This window comes from Spermophilus citellus (genome assembly GCF_964194105.1).
Source record: "Spermophilus citellus genome assembly, chromosome: 7".
NCBI classification, from domain to species: Eukaryota; Metazoa; Chordata; class Mammalia; order Rodentia; family Sciuridae; genus Spermophilus; species Spermophilus citellus.
This window is the reverse complement of record NC_138188.1, coordinates 13,489,842-13,503,483: the sequence shown is the minus strand read 5'-3', so window position 1 is coordinate 13,503,483 and position 13,642 is coordinate 13,489,842.

The window sequence follows — 13,642 nt, the reverse complement described above, 5'->3', positions numbered from 1 at the left end:
ATGTTTTGTTTCCTCTTGAGGTAGCCCTAACAGTGACTGGCGAGAAACACTTTCATGGAAAGGGGTTGCCAGGCTTCCCAAATATACGAATCTCCAGAAATCTCAGGAAATATTTTTTCACCCAAACAGGATGATACTTTCAGGTAATGATCAGTACACTATGGCGACTTGGTTCCCCAAATTTCGTTTTTCTATGTTGAAGCGTTCGTTTCCAGTAACAGTTTGAATTTTTAGGTTTCACTCTGTTTTCTCCTATATTGATAGATGTATTTGGAACTCTAAATCCAACACGGTTTGTGCTAGCTTCTTGAAACTTGACACAATAAAGTAGTTTCACGTTCTATCTCTATGTTTTGTTTCCTCTTGATGTAGCCCTAAGCAGTGACTGGCGAGAAACACTTTCATGGAAAGGGGTTGTCAGGCTTCCCAAAATTACGAATCTCCAGAAATCTCAGCAAATATTTTTTCACCCAAACAGGATGATACTTTCAGGTTATGATCAGTACACTAAGTCGACTTGGTTCCCCAAATTTCGTTCTTCTATGTTGAAGCGTTCGTTTCCAGTAACAGTTTGAATTTTTAGGTTTCACTCTGTTTTCTCCTATATTGATAGATGTATTTGGAACTCTAAATCCAACACGGTTTGTGCTAGCTTCTTGAAACTTGACACAATAAAGTAGTTTCACGTTCTATCTCTATGTTTTGTTTCCTCATGATGTAGCCCTAAGCATTGACTGGCGAGAAACACTTTCATGGAAAGGGGTGGCTTCCCAAAATTACGAATCTCCAGAAATCGCAGCAAATATTTTTTCACCCAAACTGGATGATACTTTCAGGTAATGATCAGTACACTAAGGCGACTTGGTTCCCCAAATTTCGTTCTTCTATGTTGAAGCGTTCGTTTCCAGTAACAGTTTGAATTTTTAGGTTTCACTCTGTTTTCTCCTATATTGATAGAGGTATTTGGAACTCTGAATCCAACACGGTTTGTGCTAGCTTCTTGAAACTTGACACAATAAAGTAGGTTCACGTTCTATCTCTATGTTTTGTTTCCTCTTGATGTAGCCCTAAGCAGTGACTGACGAGAAACACTTTCATGGAAAGGGGTTGCCAGGCTTCCCAAAATTACGAATCTCCAGAAATCTCAGCAAATATTTTTTCACCCAAACTGGATGATACTTTCAGGTAATGATCAGTACACTAAGGCGACTTGGTTCCCCAAATTTCGTTCTTCTATATTGAAGCGTTCGTTTCCAGTAACAGTTTGAATTTTTAGGTTTCACTCTGTTTTCTCCTATATTGATAGATGTATTTGGAACTCTAAATCCAACACGGTTTGTGCTAGCTTCTTGAAACTTGACACAATAAAGTAGTTTCACGTTCTATCTCTATGTTTTGTTTCCTCTTGATGTAGCCCTAAGCAGTGACTGACGAGAAACACTTTCATGTAAAGGGGTTGCCAGGCTTCCCAAAATTACGAATCTCCAGAAATCTCAGCAAATATTTTTTCACCCAAACAGGATGATACTTTCAGGTAATGATCAGTACACTAAGGCGACTTGGTTCCCCAAATTTCGTTCTTCTATGTTGAAGCGTTCGTTTCCAGTAACAGTTTGAATTTTTAGGTTTCACTCTGTTTTCTCCTATATTGATAGATGTATTTGGAACTCTAAATCCAACACGGTTTGTGCTAGCTTCTTGAAACTTGACACAATAAAGTAGTTTCACGTTCTATCTCTATGTTTTGTTTCCTCTTGATGTAGCCCTAACAGTGACCGGCGAGAAACACTTTCATGTAAAGGGGTTGCCAGGCTTCCCAAAATTACGAATCTCCAGAAATCTCAGCAAATATTTTTTCACCCAAACAGGATGATACTTTCAGGTAATGATCAGTACACTAAGGCGACTTGGTTCCCCAAATTTCGTTCTTCTATGTTGAAGCGTTCGTTTCCAGTAACAGTTTGAATTTTTAGGTTTCACTCTGTTTTCTCCTATATTGATAGATGTATTTGGAACTCTAAATCCAACACGGTTTGTGCTAGCTTCTTGAAACTTGACACAATAAAGTAGTTTCACGTTCTATCTCTATGTTTTGTTTCCTCTTGATGTAGCCCTAACAGTGACCGGCGAGAAACACTTTCATGTAAAGGGGTTGCCAGGCTTCCCAAAATTACGAATCTCCAGAAATCTCAGCAAATATTTTTTCACCCAAACAGGATGATACTTTCAGGTAATGATCAGTACACTAAGGCGACTTGGTTCCCCAAATTTCGTTCTTCTATGTTGAAGCGTTCGTTTCCAGTAACAGTTTGAATTTTTAGGTTTCACTCTGTTTTCTCCTATATTGATAGATGTATTTGGAACTCTAAATCCAACACGGTTTGTGCTAGCTTCTTGAAACTTGACACAATAAAGTAGTTTCACGTTCTATCTCTATGTTTTGTTTCCTCTTGATGTAGCCCTAACAGTGACCGGCGAGAAACACTTTCATGTAAAGGGGTTTCCAGGCTTCCCAAAATTACGAATCTCCAGAAATCTCAGCAAATATTTTTTCACCCAAACAGGATGATACTTTCAGGTAATGATCAGTACACTAAGGCGACTTGGTTCCCCAAATTTCGTTCTTCTATGTTGAAGCGTTCGTTTCCAGTAACAGTTTGAATTTTTAGGTTTCACTCTGTTTTCTCCTATATTGATAGATGTATTTGGAACTCTAAATCCAACACGGTTTGTGCTAGCTTCTTGAAACTTGACACAATAAAGTAGGTTCACGTTCTATCTCTAGGTTTTGTTTCCTCTTGATGTAGCCCTAAGCATTGACTGGCGAGAAACACTTTCATGGAAAGGGGTGGCTTCCCAAAATTACGAATCTCCAGAAATCTCAGCAAATATTTTTTCACCCAAACTGGATGATACTTTCAGGTAATGATCACTACACTAACGCGACTTGGTTCCCCAAATTTCGTTCTTCTATGTTGAAGCGTTCGTTTCCAGTAACAGTTTGAATTTTTAGGTTTCACTCTGTTTTCTCCTATATTGATAGAGGTATTTGGAACTCTAAATCCAACACGGTTTGTGCTAGCTTCTTGAAACTTGACACAATAAAGTAGTTTCATGTTCTATCTCTATGTTTTGTTTCCTCTTGAGGTAGCCCTAACAGTGACTGGCGAGAAACACTTTCATGGAAAGGGGTTGCCAGGCTTCCCAAATATACGAATCTCCAGAAATCTCAGGAAATATTTTTTCACCCAAACAGGATGATACTTTCAGGTAATGATCAGTACACTATGGCGACTTGGTTCCCCAAATTTCGTTTTTCTATGTTGAAGCGTTCGTTTCCAGTAACAGTTTGAATTTTTAGGTTTCACTCTGTTTTCTCCTATATTGATAGATGTATTTGGAACTCTAAATCCAACACGGTTTGTGCTAGCTTCTTGAAACTTGACACAATAAAGTAGTTTCACGTTCTATCTCTATGTTTTGTTTCCTCTTGATGTAGCCCTAAGCAGTGACTGGCGAGAAACACTTTCATGGAAAGGGGTTGTCAGGCTTCCCAAAATTACGAATCTCCAGAAATCTCAGCAAATATTTTTTCACCCAAACAGGATGATACTTTCAGGTTATGATCAGTACACTAAGTCGACTTGGTTCCCCAAATTTCGTTCTTCTATGTTGAAGCGTTCGTTTCCAGTAACAGTTTGAATTTTTAGGTTTCACTCTGTTTTCTCCTATATTGATAGATGTATTTGGAACTCTAAATCCAACACGGTTTGTGCTAGCTTCTTGAAACTTGACACAATAAAGTAGTTTCACGTTCTATCTCTATGTTTTGTTTCCTCATGATGTAGCCCTAAGCATTGACTGGCGAGAAACACTTTCATGGAAAGGGGTGGCTTCCCAAAATTACGAATCTCCAGAAATCGCAGCAAATATTTTTTCACCCAAACTGGATGATACTTTCAGGTAATGATCAGTACACTAAGGCGACTTGGTTCCCCAAATTTCGTTCTTCTATGTTGAAGCGTTCGTTTCCAGTAACAGTTTGAATTTTTAGGTTTCACTCTGTTTTCTCCTATATTGATAGAGGTATTTGGAACTCTGAATCCAACACGGTTTGTGCTAGCTTCTTGAAACTTGACACAATAAAGTAGGTTCACGTTCTATCTCTATGTTTTGTTTCCTCTTGATGTAGCCCTAAGCAGTGACTGACGAGAAACACTTTCATGGAAAGGGGTTGCCAGGCTTCCCAAAATTACGAATCTCCAGAAATCTCAGCAAATATTTTTTCACCCAAACTGGATGATACTTTCAGGTAATGATCAGTACACTAAGGCGACTTGGTTCCCCAAATTTCGTTCTTCTATATTGAAGCGTTCGTTTCCAGTAACAGTTTGAATTTTTAGGTTTCACTCTGTTTTCTCCTATATTGATAGATGTATTTGGAACTCTAAATCCAACACGGTTTGTGCTAGCTTCTTGAAACTTGACACAATAAAGTAGTTTCACGTTCTATCTCTATGTTTTGTTTCCTCTTGATGTAGCCCTAAGCAGTGACTGACGAGAAACACTTTCATGTAAAGGGGTTGCCAGGCTTCCCAAAATTACGAATCTCCAGAAATCTCAGCAAATATTTTTTCACCCAAACAGGATGATACTTTCAGGTAATGATCAGTACACTAAGGCGACTTGGTTCCCCAAATTTCGTTCTTCTATGTTGAAGCGTTCGTTTCCAGTAACAGTTTGAATTTTTAGGTTTCACTCTGTTTTCTCCTATATTGATAGATGTATTTGGAACTCTAAATCCAACACGGTTTGTGCTAGCTTCTTGAAACTTGACACAATAAAGTAGTTTCACGTTCTATCTCTATGTTTTGTTTCCTCTTGATGTAGCCCTAACAGTGACCGGCGAGAAACACTTTCATGTAAAGGGGTTGCCAGGCTTCCCAAAATTACGAATCTCCAGAAATCTCAGCAAATATTTTTTCACCCAAACAGGATGATACTTTCAGGTAATGATCAGTACACTAAGGCGACTTGGTTCCCCAAATTTCGTTCTTCTATGTTGAAGCGTTCGTTTCCAGTAACAGTTTGAATTTTTAGGTTTCACTCTGTTTTCTCCTATATTGATAGATGTATTTGGAACTCTAAATCCAACACGGTTTGTGCTAGCTTCTTGAAACTTGACACAATAAAGTAGTTTCACGTTCTATCTCTATGTTTTGTTTCCTCTTGATGTAGCCCTAACAGTGACCGGCGAGAAACACTTTCATGTAAAGGGGTTGCCAGGCTTCCCAAAATTACGAATCTCCAGAAATCTCAGCAAATATTTTTTCACCCAAACAGGATGATACTTTCAGGTAATGATCAGTACACTAAGGCGACTTGGTTCCCCAAATTTCGTTCTTCTATGTTGAAGCGTTCGTTTCCAGTAACAGTTTGAATTTTTAGGTTTCACTCTGTTTTCTCCTATATTGATAGATGTATTTGGAACTCTAAATCCAACACGGTTTGTGCTAGCTTCTTGAAACTTGACACAATAAAGTAGTTTCACGTTCTATCTCTATGTTTTGTTTCCTCTTGATGTAGCCCTAACAGTGACCGGCGAGAAACACTTTCATGTAAAGGGGTTTCCAGGCTTCCCAAAATTACGAATCTCCAGAAATCTCAGCAAATATTTTTTCACCCAAACAGGATGATACTTTCAGGTAATGATCAGTACACTAAGGCGACTTGGTTCCCCAAATTTCGTTCTTCTATGTTGAAGCGTTCGTTTCCAGTAACAGTTTGAATTTTTAGGTTTCACTCTGTTTTCTCCTATATTGATAGAGGTATTTGGAACTCTGAATCCAACACGGTTTGTGCTAGCTTCTTGAAACTTGACACAATAAAGTAGGTTCACGTTCTATCTCTAGGTTTTGTTTCCTCTTGATGTAGCCCTAAGCATTGACTGGCGAGAAACACTTTCATGGAAAGGGGTGGCTTCCCAAAATTACGAATCTCCAGAAATCTCAGCAAATATTTTTTCACCCAAACTGGATGATACTTTCAGGTAATGATCACTACACTAACGCGACTTGGTTCCCCAAATTTCGTTCTTCTATGTTGAAGCGTTCGTTTCCAGTAACAGTTTGAATTTTTAGGTTTCACTCTGTTTTCTCCTATATTGATAGAGGTATTTGGAACTCTAAATCCAACACGGTTTGTGCTAGCTTCTTGAAACTTGACACAATAAAGTAGTTTCATGTTCTATCTCTATGTTTTGTTTCCTCTTGAGGTAGCCCTAACAGTGACTGGCGAGAAACACTTTCATGGAAAGGGGTTGCCAGGCTTCCCAAATATACGAATCTCCAGAAATCTCAGGAAATATTTTTTCACCCAAACAGGATGATACTTTCAGGTAATGATCAGTACACTATGGCGACTTGGTTCCCCAAATTTCGTTTTTCTATGTTGAAGCGTTCGTTTCCAGTAACAGTTTGAATTTTTAGGTTTCACTCTGTTTTCTCCTATATTGATAGATGTATTTGGAACTCTAAATCCAACACGGTTTGTGCTAGCTTCTTGAAACTTGACACAATAAAGTAGTTTCACGTTCTATCTCTATGTTTTGTTTCCTCTTGATGTAGCCCTAAGCAGTGACTGGCGAGAAACACTTTCATGGAAAGGGGTTGTCAGGCTTCCCAAAATTACGAATCTCCAGAAATCTCAGCAAATATTTTTTCACCCAAACAGGATGATACTTTCAGGTTATGATCAGTACACTAAGTCGACTTGGTTCCCCAAATTTCGTTCTTCTATGTTGAAGCGTTCGTTTCCAGTAACAGTTTGAATTTTTAGGTTTCACTCTGTTTTCTCCTATATTGATAGATGTATTTGGAACTCTAAATCCAACACGGTTTGTGCTAGCTTCTTGAAACTTGACACAATAAAGTAGTTTCACGTTCTATCTCTATGTTTTGTTTCCTCATGATGTAGCCCTAAGCATTGACTGGCGAGAAACACTTTCATGGAAAGGGGTGGCTTCCCAAAATTACGAATCTCCAGAAATCGCAGCAAATATTTTTTCACCCAAACTGGATGATACTTTCAGGTAATGATCAGTACACTAAGGCGACTTGGTTCCCCAAATTTCGTTCTTCTATGTTGAAGCGTTCGTTTCCAGTAACAGTTTGAATTTTTAGGTTTCACTCTGTTTTCTCCTATATTGATAGAGGTATTTGGAACTCTGAATCCAACACGGTTTGTGCTAGCTTCTTGAAACTTGACACAATAAAGTAGGTTCACGTTCTATCTCTATGTTTTGTTTCCTCTTGATGTAGCCCTAAGCAGTGACTGACGAGAAACACTTTCATGGAAAGGGGTTGCCAGGCTTCCCAAAATTACGAATCTCCAGAAATCTCAGCAAATATTTTTTCACCCAAACTGGATGATACTTTCAGGTAATGATCAGTACACTAAGGCGACTTGGTTCCCCAAATTTCGTTCTTCTATATTGAAGCGTTCGTTTCCAGTAACAGTTTGAATTTTTAGGTTTCACTCTGTTTTCTCCTATATTGATAGATGTATTTGGAACTCTAAATCCAACACGGTTTGTGCTAGCTTCTTGAAACTTGACACAATAAAGTAGTTTCACGTTCTATCTCTATGTTTTGTTTCCTCTTGATGTAGCCCTAAGCAGTGACTGACGAGAAACACTTTCATGTAAAGGGGTTGCCAGGCTTCCCAAAATTACGAATCTCCAGAAATCTCAGCAAATATTTTTTCACCCAAACAGGATGATACTTTCAGGTAATGATCAGTACACTAAGGCGACTTGGTTCCCCAAATTTCGTTCTTCTATGTTGAAGCGTTCGTTTCCAGTAACAGTTTGAATTTTTAGGTTTCACTCTGTTTTCTCCTATATTGATAGATGTATTTGGAACTCTAAATCCAACACGGTTTGTGCTAGCTTCTTGAAACTTGACACAATAAAGTAGTTTCACGTTCTATCTCTATGTTTTGTTTCCTCTTGATGTAGCCCTAACAGTGACCGGCGAGAAACACTTTCATGTAAAGGGGTTGCCAGGCTTCCCAAAATTACGAATCTCCAGAAATCTCAGCAAATATTTTTTCACCCAAACAGGATGATACTTTCAGGTAATGATCAGTACACTAAGGCGACTTGGTTCCCCAAATTTCGTTCTTCTATGTTGAAGCGTTCGTTTCCAGTAACAGTTTGAATTTTTAGGTTTCACTCTGTTTTCTCCTATATTGATAGATGTATTTGGAACTCTAAATCCAACACGGTTTGTGCTAGCTTCTTGAAACTTGACACAATAAAGTAGTTTCACGTTCTATCTCTATGTTTTGTTTCCTCTTGATGTAGCCCTAACAGTGACCGGCGAGAAACACTTTCATGTAAAGGGGTTGCCAGGCTTCCCAAAATTACGAATCTCCAGAAATCTCAGCAAATATTTTTTCACCCAAACAGGATGATACTTTCAGGTAATGATCAGTACACTAAGGCGACTTGGTTCCCCAAATTTCGTTCTTCTATGTTGAAGCGTTCGTTTCCAGTAACAGTTTGAATTTTTAGGTTTCACTCTGTTTTCTCCTATATTGATAGATGTATTTGGAACTCTAAATCCAACACGGTTTGTGCTAGCTTCTTGAAACTTGACACAATAAAGTAGTTTCACGTTCTATCTCTATGTTTTGTTTCCTCTTGATGTAGCCCTAACAGTGACCGGCGAGAAACACTTTCATGTAAAGGGGTTTCCAGGCTTCCCAAAATTACGAATCTCCAGAAATCTCAGCAAATATTTTTTCACCCAAACAGGATGATACTTTCAGGTAATGATCAGTACACTAAGGCGACTTGGTTCCCCAAATTTCGTTCTTCTATGTTGAAGCGTTCGTTTCCAGTAACAGTTTGAATTTTTAGGTTTCACTCTGTTTTCTCCTATATTGATAGAGGTATTTGGAACTCTGAATCCAACACGGTTTGTGCTAGCTTCTTGAAACTTGACACAATAAAGTAGGTTCACGTTCTATCTCTAGGTTTTGTTTCCTCTTGATGTAGCCCTAAGCATTGACTGGCGAGAAACACTTTCATGGAAAGGGGTGGCTTCCCAAAATTACGAATCTCCAGAAATCTCAGCAAATATTTTTTCACCCAAACTGGATGATACTTTCAGGTAATGATCACTACACTAACGCGACTTGGTTCCCCAAATTTCGTTCTTCTATGTTGAAGCGTTCGTTTCCAGTAACAGTTTGAATTTTTAGGTTTCACTCTGTTTTCTCCTATATTGATAGAGGTATTTGGAACTCTAAATCCAACACGGTTTGTGCTAGCTTCTTGAAACTTGACACAATAAAGTAGTTTCATGTTCTATCTCTATGTTTTGTTTCCTCTTGAGGTAGCCCTAACAGTGACTGGCGAGAAACACTTTCATGGAAAGGGGTTGCCAGGCTTCCCAAATATACGAATCTCCAGAAATCTCAGGAAATATTTTTTCACCCAAACAGGATGATACTTTCAGGTAATGATCAGTACACTATGGCGACTTGGTTCCCCAAATTTCGTTTTTCTATGTTGAAGCGTTCGTTTCCAGTAACAGTTTGAATTTTTAGGTTTCACTCTGTTTTCTCCTATATTGATAGATGTATTTGGAACTCTAAATCCAACACGGTTTGTGCTAGCTTCTTGAAACTTGACACAATAAAGTAGTTTCACGTTCTATCTCTATGTTTTGTTTCCTCTTGATGTAGCCCTAAGCAGTGACTGGCGAGAAACACTTTCATGGAAAGGGGTTGTCAGGCTTCCCAAAATTACGAATCTCCAGAAATCTCAGCAAATATTTTTTCACCCAAACAGGATGATACTTTCAGGTTATGATCAGTACACTAAGTCGACTTGGTTCCCCAAATTTCGTTCTTCTATGTTGAAGCGTTCGTTTCCAGTAACAGTTTGAATTTTTAGGTTTCACTCTGTTTTCTCCTATATTGATAGATGTATTTGGAACTCTAAATCCAACACGGTTTGTGCTAGCTTCTTGAAACTTGACACAATAAAGTAGTTTCACGTTCTATCTCTATGTTTTGTTTCCTCATGATGTAGCCCTAAGCATTGACTGGCGAGAAACACTTTCATGGAAAGGGGTGGCTTCCCAAAATTACGAATCTCCAGAAATCGCAGCAAATATTTTTTCACCCAAACTGGATGATACTTTCAGGTAATGATCAGTACACTAAGGCGACTTGGTTCCCCAAATTTCGTTCTTCTATGTTGAAGCGTTCGTTTCCAGTAACAGTTTGAATTTTTAGGTTTCACTCTGTTTTCTCCTATATTGATAGAGGTATTTGGAACTCTGAATCCAACACGGTTTGTGCTAGCTTCTTGAAACTTGACACAATAAAGTAGGTTCACGTTCTATCTCTATGTTTTGTTTCCTCTTGATGTAGCCCTAAGCAGTGACTGACGAGAAACACTTTCATGGAAAGGGGTTGCCAGGCTTCCCAAAATTACGAATCTCCAGAAATCTCAGCAAATATTTTTTCACCCAAACTGGATGATACTTTCAGGTAATGATCAGTACACTAAGGCGACTTGGTTCCCCAAATTTCGTTCTTCTATATTGAAGCGTTCGTTTCCAGTAACAGTTTGAATTTTTAGGTTTCACTCTGTTTTCTCCTATATTGATAGATGTATTTGGAACTCTAAATCCAACACGGTTTGTGCTAGCTTCTTGAAACTTGACACAATAAAGTAGTTTCACGTTCTATCTCTATGTTTTGTTTCCTCTTGATGTAGCCCTAAGCAGTGACTGACGAGAAACACTTTCATGTAAAGGGGTTGCCAGGCTTCCCAAAATTACGAATCTCCAGAAATCTCAGCAAATATTTTTTCACCCAAACAGGATGATACTTTCAGGTAATGATCAGTACACTAAGGCGACTTGGTTCCCCAAATTTCGTTCTTCTATGTTGAAGCGTTCGTTTCCAGTAACAGTTTGAATTTTTAGGTTTCACTCTGTTTTCTCCTATATTGATAGATGTATTTGGAACTCTAAATCCAACACGGTTTGTGCTAGCTTCTTGAAACTTGACACAATAAAGTAGTTTCACGTTCTATCTCTATGTTTTGTTTCCTCTTGATGTAGCCCTAACAGTGACCGGCGAGAAACACTTTCATGTAAAGGGGTTGCCAGGCTTCCCAAAATTACGAATCTCCAGAAATCTCAGCAAATATTTTTTCACCCAAACAGGATGATACTTTCAGGTAATGATCAGTACACTAAGGCGACTTGGTTCCCCAAATTTCGTTCTTCTATGTTGAAGCGTTCGTTTCCAGTAACAGTTTGAATTTTTAGGTTTCACTCTGTTTTCTCCTATATTGATAGATGTATTTGGAACTCTAAATCCAACACGGTTTGTGCTAGCTTCTTGAAACTTGACACAATAAAGTAGTTTCACGTTCTATCTCTATGTTTTGTTTCCTCTTGATGTAGCCCTAACAGTGACCGGCGAGAAACACTTTCATGTAAAGGGGTTGCCAGGCTTCCCAAAATTACGAATCTCCAGAAATCTCAGCAAATATTTTTTCACCCAAACAGGATGATACTTTCAGGTAATGATCAGTACACTAAGGCGACTTGGTTCCCCAAATTTCGTTCTTCTATGTTGAAGCGTTCGTTTCCAGTAACAGTTTGAATTTTTAGGTTTCACTCTGTTTTCTCCTATATTGATAGATGTATTTGGAACTCTAAATCCAACACGGTTTGTGCTAGCTTCTTGAAACTTGACACAATAAAGTAGTTTCACGTTCTATCTCTATGTTTTGTTTCCTCTTGATGTAGCCCTAACAGTGACCGGCGAGAAACACTTTCATGTAAAGGGGTTTCCAGGCTTCCCAAAATTACGAATCTCCAGAAATCTCAGCAAATATTTTTTCACCCAAACAGGATGATACTTTCAGGTAATGATCAGTACACTAAGGCGACTTGGTTCCCCAAATTTCGTTCTTCTATGTTGAAGCGTTCGTTTCCAGTAACAGTTTGAATTTTTAGGTTTCACTCTGTTTTCTCCTATATTGATAGATGTATTTGGAACTCTAAATCCAACACGGTTTGTGCTAGCTTCTTGAAACTTGACACAATAAAGTAGTTTCACGTTCTATCTCTATGTTTTGTTTCCTCATGATGTAGCCCTAAGCATTGACTGGCGAGAAACACTTTCATGGAAAGGGGTGGCTTCCCAAAATTACGAATCTCCAGAAATCGCAGCAAATATTTTTTCACCCAAACTGGATGATACTTTCAGGTAATGATCAGTACACTAAGGCGACTTGGTTCCCCAAATTTCGTTCTTCTATGTTGAAGCGTTCGTTTCCAGTAACAGTTTGAATTTTTAGGTTTCACTCTGTTTTCTCCTATATTGATAGAGGTATTTGAAACTCTGAATCCAACACGGTTTGTGCTAGCTTCTTGAAACTTGACACAATAAAGTAGGTTCACGTTCTATCTCTATGTTTTGTTTCCTCTTGATGTAGCCCTAAGCATTGACTGGCGAGAAACACTTTCATGGAAAGGGGTGGCTTCCCAAAATTACGAATCTCCAGAAATCTCAGCAAATATTTTTTCACCCAAACTGGATGATACTTTCAGGTAATGATCAGTACACTAAGGCGACTTGGTTCCCCAAATTTCGTTCTTCTATGTTGAAGCGTTCGTTTCCAGTAACAGTTTGAATTTTTAGGTTTCACTCTGTTTTCTCCTATATTGATAGATGTATTTGGAACTCTAAATCCAACACGGTTTGTGCTAGCTTCTTGAAACTTGACACAATAAAGTCGTTTCACGTTCTATCTCTATGTTTTGTTTCCTCTTGATGTAGCCCTAAGCAGTGACTGACGAGAAACACTTTCATGTAAAGGGGTTGCCAGGCTTCCCAAAATTACGAATCTCCAGAAATCTCAGCAAATATTTTTTCACCCAAACAGGATGATACTTTCAGGTAATGATCAGTACACTAAGGCGACTTGGTTCCCCAAATTTCGTTCTTCTATGTTGAAGCGTTCGTTTCCAGTAACAGTTTGAATTTTTAGGTTTCACTCTGTTTTCTCCTATATTGATAGATGTATTTGGAACTCTAAATCCAACACGGTTTGTGCTAGCTTCTTGAAACTTGACACAATAAAGTAGTTTCACGTTCTATCTCTATGTTTTGTTTCCTCTTGATGTAGCCCTAACAGTGACCGGTGAGAAACACTTTCATGTAAAGGGGTTGCCAGGCTTCCCAAAATTACGAATCTCCAGAAATCTCAGCAAATATTTTTTCACCCAAACAGGATGATACTTTCAGGTAATGATCAGTACACTAAGGCGACTTGGTTCCCCAAATTTCGTTCTTCTATGTTGAAGCGTTCGTTTCCAGTAACAGTTTGAATTTTTAGGTTTCACTCTGTTTTCTCCTATATTGATAGATGTATTTGGAACTCTAAATCCAACACGGTTTGTGCTAGCTTCTTGAAACTTGACACAATAAAGTAGTTTCACGTTCTATCTCTATGTTTTGTTTCCTCTTGATGTAGCCCTAACAGTAACCGGCGAGAAACACTTTCATGTAAAGGGGTTGCCAGGCTTCCCAAAATTACGAATCT